General features: G+C 46.0%; 1 protein-coding gene across 8 annotated transcripts in view; it reads right to left on the bottom strand.

Annotated features, from left to right (window-relative positions):
- Positions 1-13244, bottom strand: part of LOC138371995 (zinc finger protein 271-like) — a 213731-nt gene that overhangs the window by 144012 nt on the left and 56475 nt on the right. The gene's annotated exons all lie outside the window — the stretch shown is intronic.

Below are 13244 nucleotides of genomic sequence, written 5' to 3'. Positions count from 1 at the left end.
ACCTTGACGCCCTAACCAGCACAATACCAATCCCTACCCAGGGCCAAACAAGGGCCCCAAGCCCCAGCTGGCCCCAAGGGCGAGGCAAATGCCGAGCAGCAAGAACCTCTACGGGAATGGTTCCCGAACGCCCCAGGGAAGATAACCCTGTTACGCAAGGGCAGTACTCACAGGGCGCTTAGGGAAGTCAGCCACTAAGCACATGCAGCCCTGGCACTGATGAAGCACTCCTGGCCACCGCACAACACAACACACGGCAGTGAACGCCACACAAGGCAAACACTGCCTAGGAAACTGAGGCCAGAGAAGCGTCAATCCCGGATGACATTAGCGAACGAACTGGAGCTTGGCAGCCGGCGCAGTAGGTCCGGGGCTCTCCCCTCCCCCTCCCGGGCGGGGAGGGCTGCGCGGACGATCGGCGCGGCATTAAAGTGTGATGTTTGCTTGTTTGCTAGTTTCCTTGGGATTGTAGGGAGTTTTCTACCTCTCTGTTCGGTTTTTGTTGTAGTTTCTTACCATTAGCTTCGGAATACGAGCTGTCTCCAGGAACGGATTAAACTCTTAAACCGAGGTACCACTGTAGTACGAAATGAGTTATTCGGTATAAAATGTATTTTTAAGTTAATATTTTTGGGGGTGTGGAACAGATTAATACAATTTACATTATTACTTACGGGAAAATTAGTTTGGTTGACAAATTTTGGGTTGATGATGGATCACTGGGAATGGATTATGATCCTAAACAAAGGTACGACTGTAGTCCAGATTAGCGAGCTTCTACAGTACTATCATTGCTAAATAGTAGTAGTTACATATATAGTTTGACATTTTTTGGTGATGTTGTGGTCAAAAGCTGAACAGCAGTTCTATTAGCTCATGTCGCATTTGCCAGCTTTAGTTGCTCACTCAGTACTGAGGCTCCCACACCAGGGAATGTTACCCACAATTTTGTTTTTTAAAATGCAGGATTTGTATGGTGCCAAAATCTCAAGAAGCACATAAATAAACTGGAAAAGTTGCAACAGCATGCTACAAAAATGCTTCCGGAATTTAAAAACAAGAGTTACAAGGAGACACTAGAGGCATTAACTACTGGATTGCGCCAGCCGAAAGGGGTGGGAACTAAGCGAGCTGAGAAAACACCTTTTTAATATTTTGTATCCATTCAAAGCGCACGTACGTGGTAGGTTGTGTACGAAATGAACTCTAGGGCTTCCAGTGAGAGGCAGCCATCTTGGAAAAAATTCCCAGAATGCCCTAGGGCTGCTGGCTGGCTCAGTTTCGAGTGAGCAACCATGGGTGGCGTACGCGCCTCTCGCTCCCAAACATCTGTCCGATGAGGTGTTGAAAGATTACTCTCTGTCGGCGAAATTCAGATCTTAGTGTTTGAAGAACATAAGGGTCATGGTATTGAAGAAACTAGGCACAATAAAGACCTAACACAAGGGTAGGATGCAAGTGATACAACACCGAGGAGGACGATACAGCGAGCACATCCAGCTGTAGCCGAGCGCCACCCATGCTCACCGGTGTTATCTTCAATTTTTATAGATGATACATAGATGAATCGTTTTCTGGGTTCAATGATGATGATTCTGATGCAAGTAGCAAAGATAAACTGTGTTAGTGGCTTCCATGGTGGTGCTTTCCATATATCTTTTCAATAGCTGAATCTCTTACTGAATAGCTTAACTTCTTCCAGAATACCTTACAAAGTGATATTTTCAAGACTACCTTACAAATTTATCTTTTCCTATAATCTTTTCAAGACTACCTTACACTTCACAAGCTTGGCTACATACCACCTACAGGTACTAAATCCAAGGGTGTACTTGAGTGCATTATTTGCAAGTGCACAGAACGAAGAAACAGGAAGCGAAAATCTGTTTGTACCTGGTGCATAGAGAGCGAAATTGCGCTGTGTACCGTCTTCTTCAGGTTATCCTGAGATGATTTCGGGGCTTAGTATCCCCACGGTCTAGTCTGCAACCAGGCCTCCTTTTTGTTAAACACCGCCAGGAAGCAGCCCGTAGCAGCTGTCCAACTCCCAGGTACCTATTTACTGCTAGGTGGACATTGGCATCAGGGTGGAAAGAAACTCAGCCCATTTGTTTCTGCCTTCACCAGGGATCAAACCCAGAACCTTAGGCCTACGAATCCTGAGTGCTGTCCACTCGGCTGTGACTCCCCCCTATGGAGTGCTTCGTTGATTATTAGTCACTTTTGAAGTACTGAGTGTGTAATACAGTGTGTAACTGTGTAGTGTGAAACTGTACATATTGTAATTTGAGTGAATTCTGAACAAGTAATATTGTGGCAATAAACATTTATTGTGGACACATACCAATACATATATCACAGTTCCATGGAACATTATGAATGTTCTACTGTATAAATATTGTAAAGGACACATATATGCATCAGATACAATACAAAAAAATAATTATAAAGTATTGAAAATACATAAGAAATATTGTTTGTAAATATATTTATAGCAACTCGCAAAGCTTAAATGGCTCGCAAGACCGCGTCTGGGAGCTTCACACAAAGGCGACCAGCCCATGACGACATCACGCACAACTTTGTCCACGTTCTCACAGCCAAAATAAGTGGAATTTGATATTATTTTTTACATGTACCTATTCAGGAAAGGGAATTTATAATTTTACAGAGAAAAATTTTTTGCGAACACTTGAATTTTGGCGCACAGGAAATTTCCCAATAAATGCGGTGTATCACAGAGGTTAAACATGCCAAAATTAGAAGATAGAAGAAAAAGAGGTGATATGATCACCCACTTACATAATACTAACAGGAATCAACCAAATTAACAAAGAGGAATTCCTGAAACCAGCAACTTCACGAACATGTCACAGATTCAAGCTAAGGAAAGAGAGAAGCCAAAAAAATATTAGAAAGTTTTCTTTTGCAAACAGTGGTAGAGGATTGGAAGAAGCTAAGTGTGAAGGTGGAGGAGGCCAAAACCGTCACTTGTTTTAAAGCGTTATAAAACAAAGAGTACTCAGAGGAGGGGACGCCATGAGCTTAGATCTAATCCTGTAACTACTGTCTCCACTCGATTATCCGGACAATATGGGAAGGACCCCCAGGCGGATATTCACGTGTTCCGGATAATGGTACTTTTTCACCTCTGAGTCCCAAAGTGACCATTTTCAACTATTTTTATACTACAAACAACATAATTTGAATTGCCTTGCCACATATAATTATTAAATATTCAACTAGAAACCTCAACTCATCTCGTTGGTGTTCGTCATCTTGATTGGTGCCACACATCTTGATGTTAAGAATTCTTAAGAATTTACGTAACCTATACTAACACAACACTAAAATTAACACTTAAAATTACTGTACAGTTCATTAAGCAAAGTTAGTTTTGACTGCCAGCTGCTGAAGCCTCACTGGTTGAAGGCATTTGGCTTGCCTGTGACGCCTCACTTGTTGAAGGCGCTTGCTTGCGCCTCACTTGTTGAAGGCGCTTGGCTTGCCTGTGACGCCTCACTTGTTGAAGGCATTTGGCTTGCCTGTGATGCCTCACTTGTTGAAGGCATTTGGCTTGCCTGTGACGCCTCACTGGTTAAGGTGCATAACACGTAACTTTTCTTTAATAATTAGGACAACCTTCTTCCTCTTAACACCTCCAGAATGACTGATGCTGCTACCAGACATAGTCTTGGCCAAAAATGTTCAAAGTTACTATGAAAATAAAAAACTTATTTAAAAAAATATTTCACTAATGGCGCGACACTGGTGTAACACAAGGGACGGGAGCACATGGGTTGACCAGTGTTGGACGGGTCCACTTGGGGCAGCTATAGCACATTACGTAGGCCGCCTGGAGGAAAAAACTCACAATATTTTTTAAGGAAACTTCAGCCTGTGCACATTGTTTTTAGATAATTTATATATTTGTTATTACATAATTACTAGTACAGTGGAACCTCTATTATTGAGTTTAATCCGTTCTGGCACCAAGCTCGTTATCTGGAAAACTCGTCTTAAGAAACAAATTTCCCCATTTAAAATAAAGGAAATAAATTTAATCCGTTCCACACCCAAAAACATCCATACTTGCATGACATTTTTTTATGTAAATACAGTGGCATCTCTATTAACGAGTTTAATTCGTTCTGGCACAGAGCTCGTTATGTGGAAAACTTGTCTTAACCCTTAACATGCTCGGGGTCTAATATCCTGCTATCCACACAAGCGCATGTCATTTTGAAAAAAAAAAAAATTTTTTTTTTTTGCTAATCTGTTAAGTTCTGTTCACTGATCACGGGAAAAATAAAAAAAAATCCTATTGTACTTACTTTTGTTGCAATAGAGCCGAGAAGCTCTGCGATGACGTCACAATCTGCATGTTCGCTCATGCAGTACACGCCCGGGAGATGTTGTGCGCGGTCCTCAAACAGCCAGAGTTGCCACAAATATATTTTCGCGCTATTTATTTACAATGTCTAAGCGCATTTTATCTAATTTTTTTTCACTAATTGTGTTTCAAATACTGTTTGAACATATTTTGTATCAATAATTGTTGCATATTTGAGTATACACAGGCGCACACAAATGTTTTCAATTACGGCAATATAATATGTCATTACAGTCTATTATATTATATGTTCTGCTTATATGTTTACATATTTACACACTCGCACACGCTATACACACTTTGAAGCACACTTAGAAGATTTCTAGACTGTGGTAGTCATTGAAGCAGTCGACAGCACATAATGGGATACCACACGTTTCACACCATGTTTGCACAAGCTTCCGTTTCTTGTCTCTACGTGTCGTTGTTTTACACACCAAGCAATCACGTTGGGCTATTGCACGCTTCACACCAGGTGGCAAATACTTAAGTTTGTGTGCTAGGAAGCCTTCAGTGTGAGCGAGGCGTGGAGTACCAGCATGCTGCAACAGTGGGTTTATGATGGGCCGCTGAATACCTGGGACATCTTTTGCAAACTTTCCTAATAACTGTATTGCAGCATCAAATACAAAGTCACGGAAAGTGGGCTTACGTCCAGTTCTCACAAGGTACATGTTGAAACAGTTCAGCATGCTCATGTCCACAAGATGGAAGAACACTTTTTTCGTCCACCTACATGTCTTCCGCACACACTCTGCAGTGCCAATCATCATGTCTGATTTATCAATCAACCGCATGTTGATATTATAGTCTAAAACACAGTCTGGCTTATATAGTGGTGCGTTTGTTTTATGGCTCACTTTCCCACTGTTCACCATTGTTCCATCATGAATTGTTGTCAACAAGTTCACCTCTCTTTTGTCTTTCCACCGAACTGACAGAATGTTATCACTTTTCCTTCTCTGACACTCACCAACTGCAATGTCGTTGTCAAACACAGGCATTTCCCTTCGTTGTGGCTTTACTGTACCAACCAATCCGGTTCTATTTTCTAGCAAGAACCGAGCTAGCAAGGGACTTGTATAGTAATTATCTGTGTATAAAATGTGTCCCTTGTTCATCCACGGAGCCATGATGGTCTTCACTACACTCCCCGAGAATCCATGTTCGTCGTTACCGGGAATGTCTACATCACTAGCCGAGTACAGAATCATGTGTAACACGTATCCTGTCTCACAATCACAAAGAACAAAAAATTTCAGGCCAAATCGGTTTCGTTTTGAGGGAATGTACTGTTTGAATGGAACACGTCCCTTGAAAAGTATGAGAGATTCATCAACCACCAGCTTCTGTGCTGGTACGTAAAAATCTCTGAATTTTCCAATAACATCGTTCATGTAGTGCCTCACTCGCCACAGTCTATCATCAGGTGCTCGGTCCTGAACACTTCCAAAATGTAGACACCTGAGGAGTATCTGAAACCTGTCTCGTGACATATATTTCCCGAATAAAGGTGTTGGTATTGTCTTGTCCTTGCTCCAATAGTCATTTATTGCATGTTTGTGACAGTGCTTCATCAACAAACAGAGTGCCAAAAACACATACATTTCCGCCACTGTGGTATTTTTCCAACGCTGCAGTCGTGAAAATTCTGTGATTTCCCTCTCAATCAGGTAAGCAGCATGCAGGTTCGTTTGGTGTACAATGTATTCCATGAGTGGTTCATCATAGAATGCTGTAAAATATTCCATCTCAGCCATGTCCTCACCTTGATTAGGGAAAAGGTTTGTAATCCCTACATCTTTATCGTCAAAGTGAGGAATATTAGGAATAAAATCGTCACCATCACTCCACTCAAGTACACCAGGCGTCCTGCGAGATGCAGAGGAAAGACGGCGAGGAAGCGATGCATACCGGCGACCAGGAGCTGAATACCGTCTGCGAGAAGCACGGCGGCTACGTGTACGTGAGGTGGGTGCACGTGAACACGAGGGTCTTGGTCCCTCATGTGGTGCCATGCGGTGGCGCTTGGCTGGGCGAGATGCTGCTGACGCGACAATTTCTCGCCCAGTTACACCACTGGTACCAGCCACAGGCTCAATAAAACTTTGATCTGAGTCACTAAACCCAGAAAAGGAGTCACCTCCCTCTGACTCGTCACCCTCAAACAGAAAATATCCACAGGAACTGTGAGGTCGTGGTAGAATTGTGGTAGAAAATGGGCGAGGAGGCATGGGAGAGCGTATAGGCCTCGCCATGGCATGGCGGTCATTCTCACTTTCACTGCTGCTGCTACTATCTCCCGACAACTGTGTATAATCCTCATCGTTGTCTGAATCGTCAAACACACTTTCTTCACCTTCAGAGAATAATTCGTGGGCTATTTGCTCTGGGGTGAGGGACTGAGTGATGCGTGCCCGTGAGGCGTTTGACCGTGCGCTCGCCATGGTGACTCTCGCTAAACTGAGGCCTCCCATGCCATCGGATCGTGAGCTGGATTTTTTTTCAAAATGGCCGCTGTTTACTAGAGCCCCTGGGCAGCGTATGGGACCCCCAGCTACACCGCGGGCCATTCAAATCGTGCGCGGTACCCATACACTTCATATGAAGTGAAGCGCAGTTGACTGGTAAAACGATTTACACTTCATATGAAGTGATGCGCACTTTAAGGGTTAAGAAACAAATTTCCCCATTTAAAATAAAGGAAATAAATTGAATCCGTTCCACTTCCAAAAACATCCATACTTGTATGACATTTTTTTATGTAAATATAATACTGCACATGTAATTATAAATGTTTTGTTGTAGTGTTTTCATGCTTACTTTACCTTATGAAGAGTTGTTGCTGGCTTGAGGGAGACGATGGGGAGGTGGAAAGGAGGAGAAGGGTTATGGTGTGGAAGGAGAATCCACCTCTGAGTCAGGCGGGCTCTCTCTTCTTGGGAATTTCACCCCACTGGGACCGGGTTGTGGTTCACTATCACTGGCTCTTCTTTTCTCTACTTTTGCAAAGAACCTATCTATTGACAATTGCTTTTGTCTTTGTTTTAGGATGTTCCTAAAACAAGACAGCAAATTGTCATTAAACATGTTCAGACACCGGGTTGTTACTGCTTTATCAGGGCAGTTTTTCCAAGAATGCGGTCACCTTTTCAAACATTCCCAACACTTCCCTGATTTCACTGGAAGAGGCAGCATCCTCCCTTGCCTCCTCATCCCCTTACTAATGATGCAAATTGTTGATGAGGCCCTGCCATACTCTTTTCTGAGATCAGTCACACAGACACCACGCTCGTGCTTTGTTTTCATTTCCTTCTTCAAATCCACAGTAATTGTGCCTTTCTTCATCTTGACAACACTATCTTTAGCAAGCAACTTCTTTGGTGACATCGTGCGTTACAAATTGTAGTCACAAAACCACAAAAATACAAAGAAAAGCAGAAATAAATGCAGAGGGATGCTTGCCGTGCACGATACAACAACAACACTGGGGTCGGAGGCGTCCGAGAATTTGCGAGAACCCGCGAGACACTAGCAAGCACCATGTGGTTTTGCTCGTTAATAGAGGTGAAGCTCGTCAATAGAGACAAATTTGCTGCGAGTGGCTTGCTCGTTAGTGGAAATGCTCGTAAATAGAGCTGCTCGTTAATCGAGGTGCCACTGTATAATACTGCACATGTAATTATAAATGTTTTGTTATACTGTTTTAATGTTTACTTTACCTTATGAAGAGTAGTTGCTGGCTTGAGGGAGACGATGGGGAGGTGGGAAGGAGGAGAGGGGTTATGGTGTGGAAGGAGAATCCACCTCTGAGTCAGGCGGACTCTCTCTTCTTGGGAATTTCACCCAAATTTCATTTCAAATGTTACACAAGGATGCGTTAGACCAGCACCAAATAAAAAACTATGTCGATTACACTCGTCGTGTCAACAATACAATGGTCTTACTACGAAGATACAAAACAATGCCGTTCTCCCAAATAGGCTATGTGGCTATTAGAGAAAACAGAAATTTCAAGGCAAACATGTTTATACTATCCCCAAGTCGATCGGATAAGAATTGGATTTTATAGAAATATTTGCTCAAATGACGCTTGAGTGCGGTGTTTGGGTGCATTCAAGAGAAAAAAGTGTGTAACGTTCAAGCGACATATACCTGCGAAAGTGATAACACTTTCACAAAGTGTTATCACAAAGTGATAAATTAATTAAACATTTTCACACCCCAGGTTGTCACTGCTTTATCAGAGCAGCTTTTCCAAGAATGCGTTCACTTTTTCAAACATTCCCAACACTTCCCTGATCTCAGTGGAAGAGGCAGCATCCTCCCTTACCTCCTCATTCCCTTACTAATGGTGTAAATTGTTGATGAGGACCTGCCATACTCTCTTGTGAGATCAGTCACGCAGACACCACACTCATGCTTTGCTATAATTTCCTTCTTCAAATCCACAGTAATTGTGTCTTTCTTCCTCTTGACAACACTATCTTTAGCAAGCAGCTTCTTTGGCGACATCGTGCGTTACAAATTGTTGTCACAAAACCACTAAAACCCAAAGAAAACCACAAATAAATCAAGAGGGATGCTTGTCGTGTGCAATACAACAACAACACTGACGTCGGAGGCGTCCGAGAATTTGCAAGAACCCGCGAGACGCTAGGAACCACCATGTGGTTTTGCTCGTTAATAGAGGTGAAGCTCGTCAATAGAGACAAATTTGCTGCGAGTGGCTCGCTCATTACTGGAAATGCTCGTTAATAGAGCCGCTCGTTAATCGAGGTTCCACTGCATTTCTTTTGTTTTTGGCTCTGATGAATTGTTCTAAAATTAATGGTAATTCCTGTACCCAGGTGGTCCCTCCCAACGCTCCCCTCTCACCCTCCTGACACCACCCCACCCACCCCAATCCCTCCTCCACCATGCGCCTTGAGCCAGCCAGCCACAGCCAGACGGGATTAATACGGTACGGCTCATCCCTTGGCTTTCATATCTGGACAATTCAATGATTATCCAGCTGACTGTCTGGATAGTGCAACATTGGCAGTAAGTTAACCAGCTCCAATTTTATATCCGGCTAAACCAGCTTTTATCTGGCTCCCATGGCATGGATATTGAGATAACTTTATCCGGTCATGATTTTGGCCGTATAAGGGCGTTTTCCGGATGTTCGCATCCCGGATAATCGAGTGGTTACATTACATTTAGCTAATTACATCAGGTAATTACTAGCACCATCACTAGGTAGTCATAATATAGTGATGGTACTAGATTATGACTAGTATGGTATTAGAGGGTACTTTAGTTATGGTGTGACACTAGTAGTGTCACACCAGTAGTGTCACTAGTAGTGTCACTAGTAGTGTCACACCATAACTAAGTGATGGTTGTGACACTACTGTCACCGAGTAGTGACATCATTAATACCCCTCACCATCACTGGGTTACCTTATATTGCGGTTACCTTGCTATGTTTTCGAGGCTCAACATCCCCGCGTCCAGGTCATTGACCAGGCCTCCTGGTTGCTGGTCGGGTCAACCAGGCTGTTGGACACACCTGCTCGCAGCCTGACATATGAATCACAGCCTGGTTGATCAGGTATCCTTTGGGTAGTGACAACATTAACCCTTGTGCTGCTCTGGGCCTTAACCCTTGTGTTGCTAAAGGCTGTTTGGACTTTATCACCCACAGGCGCATAAAAAAAAAAAATAAAAAAAAATCCTCTTAACCTGTTAATTTGTGTTCCCTGATCACAGGAAAAATAATAAAAAAATCGTAAGTGGCATATTTTGGCCCCAATAGGTCAGGGAAGTCTGGCAAAAATCCAGCCTTGAATGTAATGAAATGCCATTTTCTGGGCGAGTCCCGGAGGCTCCCCGGAGCTATCCCAGGCTGATATGCTAATGTCAAGACTTTGGCATCAGTCATGTGTATGGAGTTCTTAGACCTACCGGGGACCACGGCCAGAAACCTGGCCCCCTCAGAGAGGCAAGGGGAGCAATGGCCTATAGAAAACCTCGTGTGGTTGGAAGCATTCTATGTCTGCCATCGACCAGGTCAGGAACCCAGAAAGGTAAGTGCCCCAAAACAAACCCCTATTCTGGTTAAAAATGCTACCAAAAGCCAAACTAGTGGATAGAACTCCCAAACAGAAAACGAGCTAACTAGTATGACGTCACACGTCGCCGCCCCGCTGTCTGTGCAGCTCCCCCCCCCCCCCCCACCCGGGAAGGAGAAGGGGGAGCCCCAGACCCCTCACGCCGGCTACCCACACCTCAGTTCTTGAGGCTGGATGTAAAAAAAAAAAAAAAAAAAAATACGCCGACCAGAGGGAAGGAGGGATGCCTGGGAGCTTCCGGGACTCACCCAGAAAATAGCATTTCATTACATTCAACACTGGTTTTCTGGGGGAGCCCCGTCGGCTCCCCGGAGCTAACTACCCACAGACGGAAAAAGAGGGACTTATCCGGGAGGCGGTCGTCGCTCACTCCTTAACCCGAAGTTGAGACAACTGGCTGCAACCACCGACCCAAAGCAACACAGGCCCGACGAGGCCCAGGGACATTCACAAGGTAACTAGCAGCCAGGACCCTGTTCGACTGCCAAAAACCCTGCTCCTGAATATCAGACCAAGACATGTTCCCAAAGACGGCAGTAAGAACCGCGAACTTACGGACGTCATGGGCACGGGGATAGACCGCAGACTGGCTGGATTTGATTACCCTGCGGACGACCTGGGAGACTCGAACCCGCGAACAGGGAAGAAGAGAAACCGGATCAACCCAAAGCGTGTCCCCGGACACAAAGCATGATGCACCCCCAGCCTGACCAACCAAACATCAACCACCCACGGACCCCTCCGGAAAGCAGCAGTCTCATTCTTCTCCAGAAAAGGAGACAGCTGCAGGTGAAGAAAACAATCGCCAAAACCGAAAGAGCAGAAACCCCTGTGCTGGAGGAGAGCATGAAGCTCCTCAACCCGACCCCCAGAGGCCAAGGCCAACAGGAAAAAGAGCCTTGGAGAAACAATCCTAGACTAAAGGAGCCACGACGAAATGAGGAGATGAGAGATAAGTGAGCACCCTGTCCAAAAACCAGGACGGCTCAGGCGGCGCATGAGCAGGCCGGAGATGAAACATAGCACGAGACAGTTTGCAAAACGGCACAGACGTAACATGGATACCGAAGGCAAGCTGAAGCAGTTCCGCCAGCGCTGCACGACACGAGGCAACAATGCTAGGCATAAGATGACGTAAATGAAAAAACCAAGAGAGAAAGGACAAAACCACCCAACCACAACAAACCAAAACGACGAAGACGCAAAGAGAAACAGAAGGACTGCCAAGAAACGTCATACTGCTGCCAAGAAGAAGCCCGCAGGTGGGACACCAACAAAGAAGCCACCTGACCACCATAGAAATGATGATAGACTCAAGTCAAAAAACCATATGCAAAGATTCGAGAAGATCAAACCAGCCACGTGACGTACCGGACCGATCTGCTGAAAGAGGCGGTGCTGCGGGAAAACTCTTGGGTGTGGACACCGAGCAAGTAGCGCCTGAAACCAAGGCTGGGCCGGCCACCAAGGGGCCAGAAGGACAACTCTTCCCTGGTAAGCCTCCAAGTGAGTCATGACCTGGAGCAACAGCTGAACCGGGAAAAAGAGGTACAGGAACCACCACCTCAACCAGTCCCACCGAAAGGCATCGACCCCGACGACCTCGCGATCGGGGAAGGGCACCACATACACAGGAAGGCGCCTCAACCACGCCGACGCAAAGAGATCCACCTTGGGAAGCCTGAACATCTGGCAAAGCCAACAGAAGGAAGCGTCGTCGACTGTCAACTCCGTGGAAAGGGGAACGAAACGGGACAGGCCGTCGGCCAAGACGTTGGACACTCCTTGCACGTGACACACCAGGAGAGCCAAACCCCGAGAACTCAGCAGACGAGTCACCCGAAGCAACCCACCCCAAAGAGCCAAGGACTGCATCCAACCCCCGCGATTCAGGCAATGAACCACCGTAAAGCAGTCCGAATGGAGTCGAATCATTGATCTGCGGGCGACCCGAATCCTCCAAAGAGCAAACCACACCATCGCAAACTCCCACACTATGCTGTGGGCTCGACAGAAGGACGGACCCGAACACCCCTGGCCGGCCTGGTGAGCACTGGTCACAAAACCCCAGCCGAGAAACGAAATGTCCGTGAACACATCGAGCGAGGGCTAGGGTAGGCGCCAAGGCACTAAACCCCGAAAAACCCGAAGAGGAAGCCGGCGACGCAGCAGCCGACGTAAGGCCCCCGGGGGTTGAACTCAGCGATCGCGAGAGAGGCGGAAGGCACGACCCCGAAGGAACCAGAACAGCCGACGAAGCCAAACCCGACCCGGCGGGTAGACCACCATCGCGAAGTTCAGGCTCCCGCACAGCCCTTCGAGCAACCGCCGGGTGACCCGAGGGCCCACCAGAAACAGACGATGGCGGGACCGCAGCCGCAGGAGAGACTCCGGAGGGAGAGACAAGTTCAAGCTCCCACACAGCCCCTTGAGCAACCGCCAGGTGACCCGAGAACCCACCAGAAACAGACGAAGACGGGAGGAGAGACAAGGAAGTGGTCCGAGAGTCCCAAACAAGACCCAGCCAACTTCGAACCTGAGGGAACCAGACAGGACTTCCTCCAGTTCACCAAGAACCCAAACCCAGCAAGCTGGGGAAAGAACCAAATCCCTGACTAGCAAGCAAGCCGACCGGCTGGGAGCCCAAACCAGCCAGTCGTTGAGGTAGGTCAACACCCGAACACCTAAGAAACGCAGACAAGGCCACCATGACCCGCGTAAAGTGCGTGAACACG

This window comes from Procambarus clarkii, chromosome 37, assembly GCF_040958095.1.
Source record: "Procambarus clarkii isolate CNS0578487 chromosome 37, FALCON_Pclarkii_2.0, whole genome shotgun sequence".
Classification (NCBI taxonomy): domain Eukaryota; kingdom Metazoa; phylum Arthropoda; class Malacostraca; order Decapoda; family Cambaridae; genus Procambarus; species Procambarus clarkii.
Note: the sequence above shows the minus strand (reverse complement) of the source record. Positions and strands in the feature narration are given on the sequence as shown.